General features: G+C 45.3%; 1 long non-coding RNA gene across 1 annotated transcript in view; it reads left to right on the top strand.

Moving 5' to 3' along the window:
• LOC121020189 (uncharacterized) overlaps positions 1 to 3095 on the top strand; it is a 27904-nt gene that overhangs the window by 14599 nt on the left and 10210 nt on the right. The gene's annotated exons all lie outside the window — the stretch shown is intronic.

Raw genomic sequence — 3095 nt, forward strand, 5'->3', positions numbered from 1 at the left:
CACATCCTAGAACCCTCAAAAGCACATCCTAGAACCTCAAAACCACATCCTAGAACCCTCAAAAGCACGTCCAAGAACCTCAAAAGCACATCCTAGAATCCTTGAAAGCACATCCAAGAACCTCGAAAGCACAGCCTAGAACCCTCGAAAGCACGCATTCAATACACACACAAGAACCGTCGTTCACGAATACGTTACCTGTCCTCAAGGCTGTTTCTCCTGCTTGGCAGATGAAACACCTCTAAATGCAAGTTCTATATTTTTCCATACCCATATAACTCATCTTGTGCTGTAGGTGCAACATACATACAAAACCGTGAGTTACTTATTGTAAGGATGTCACCTGAATTAAAGCACACACACACACACACACACACACACACACACACAGCATTTGAAAGTGGTGTCTCGTCCAGAGCTACAATGACAGCAAGCAGCCAGACACACAAAGCCACGCACGTTTCGCTTGGGCATATTTATCCTGCCCGCGTTGGGGACTCGGGCCTGATCTCCATCTGCCACGAGCACCCGGCAGACCCAACAACAGACCCCCGCCCAGCAGGGCTGGTGCAAAGGCTCGCATTTCCATCTGCCGCGTGGGCACCAGTGTCAACAATGGGCAGAGAGCCCAAGGCCCGCCTCAGTGACAAGGCAGCGTCCCATCCCAACCAAGGCAGCGAAAGGCAGGGACACAGGCTGTGGCAGAGTCTGTATGTTTTGTGTTCTCCCTCATCGGGCGTTGGGACGACACCCATTTACTGTGATGGATCCAGATCACTCCATTCAACATCCCGATAACACACTTCAACCTCATGGGCAATTTTGTATAGATTTAATGTGTTTAAAACCAAAGAGAGTAAAAGATCTGTGCTTGCCAGGGATCCTGGGGACTGAAGGACGAATTAAAAAAAAAAATACAGAGCAGGTGTTACCTGGTTGGCTCAGTCCGCGAAGCGTCAGACTCCTGCTTTCCACTCAGGTCATGATCTCACGGTTCATGAGTTTGAGCCCCATGTCAGGCTCTGCACTAAAGAGCCTGCCTGGGGTTCTCTCTCGGTGTCACTTTCCCCCATCGTGCGCTCTCTCTCTGTCAAAAATAAACATTAAAAAATAATTTTAATAAATGGAGCACAGGAGAATGTTAGCACATTGGAACTATTCTGTACGTACAATCATGGCGGACAGATATCAGCATCCATTGTTTGGAGCCCATAGGGTATAGAAGACACACGCGAGGGACCCTAGTTAATAATAGTGTAGCAATTGCACCACATGCACCACACCGATGCAGATGTTAGAAACAGATAAAATTGGGCGTGTTTAGGAAGAAGCAGGGCATATGTAAACTCTCCATACTTTCTGCTCAGTGTTTCTATAAATCCGAGCTCTGTCAACAAATAATACCTATTATTTTAAAAGTCGAATAAAGCTTTAAAGTAAAAATAAGCAAGTCATCCTCTCAATCTCTTTATTTGCTCTCACAAAGCTTTGATGTTGAAAGGAACATATTGGATCAACACAAGAGAGAAGAAATTGGAACTCTGGGTGATGATGGACGTTCTCCACATTAACCGTGGTGATCCTTTCTCAAAATACACAAATATTGAGGGGCGCCTGGGTGGCTCAGTCGGTTGAGCATCCGACTTCAGCTCAGGTCCTGATCTCACAGTTCTCGGGTTCAAGCCTCGCGTCGGGCTCTGTGCTGACAGCTCAGAGCCTGGAACCTGCTTCGGATTCTGTGTCTCCCTCTGTCTCTGCCCCTCCCCTGCTCACACTCTGTCTCGCCCTGTCTCTCAAAATTGAAAAAACGTTAAAAATTTTTTTTAAGTATATAAATATTGAATCATCATGTTATACAAACGTAACTCATACAGGGTTATAGGTCTATTACAGCTTGATAAAGGGGCATCTCTTAGTTAGCAAATACATGAATTCTCTGCAAATGCTGCTATTTCTAAATACTATCCAGTGATTTTTTACATTCAATTCTCCATGAACTTTAAAAGAAAATGTGCTCAGCACACAACATCCTTAAATTTCCTAAATGGTGTTCCTCGTACTTAAAAAAAAAAAAAAGATCTATGTTTTAAATTATCTTTTTCTATCCAGGAATGACAAAATGCTTAAAAAAGGAAAAACCTAAAGGATAGTGATCTAAAATGATTACGCCCCCCCCCCAACCAGTCTCCTTTATTTCCACACATAAGTAGAATGTGGGTTTCAGGGACCTTGAAGGGGCTCAGATATAAGTACAGATTAATGAGGAATAACGTTTGTAGTTCTGTAATGCAAAGTAATTTACCTACGCAGGTGTTAATGTTTCTTAAGAAACAGGAAGGTTCCAAGCAGCTCACAGTTGATCTGATCATATTTGGTATAATTAAAAAAATTGTTTTTAATGTTTATTTATCTTTGAGAGAGACGGAGTGCAAGCAGGGGAGGGGCAGAGAGAGAAAGGGAGACACAGAATCCGGGGCAGGCTCCAGGCTCCCAGTTGTCAGCACACAGCCCGACGACGCGGGGCTCGAATTCACGAACTGGGAGATCATGACCTGAGCCGGATGCTTAACCAACTGAGCCCCCCAGGAGCTGCGATCCTCACTTCTACATAACAAACAAACAAACAAACAAAAACAGACCACATTGCAGGAAGTTAGCAAGGCAAGGCGTAGAAAGAGAGGCAGAGTCATGCCTGCAGTAAATGACTGGCCCCAGGGAACTCAGGGTCAGGGTTGCACAGGCTTGTTCCAAAGTTGCTATCGGACGCGGATCTGTCTCTTAGGGCCACACGCCCCACACAGGCTCAGCTACAACCTTCATTGCATTGAAGAAAGCAATGTTTGTATCCAACAGTGGCACAGGTCACGTCTTCAGGAGAAAGAACCCAGAGGAAACACTGCGGGGGGTCCCCGTGGGCTGGACTCCTATGTTACACGTGACTTCTTATCATGCCGCAAACCCCTTCTGAGCTCACAGGAACATCAGAACTCATCCACCCCAACTCACAAGTACATGAGGTTTTTTAAACACAGCCTCCCGGGACCCTCCAACCTCCTGCTGTATCTGGCTTTGTGCTTTTTTTTTTTTTTTTTTAA

This window comes from Herpailurus yagouaroundi, unplaced genomic scaffold (genome assembly GCF_014898765.1).
Source record: "Herpailurus yagouaroundi ecotype Mexico unplaced genomic scaffold, PumYag 248, whole genome shotgun sequence".
NCBI classification, from domain to species: Eukaryota; Metazoa; Chordata; class Mammalia; order Carnivora; family Felidae; genus Herpailurus; species Herpailurus yagouaroundi.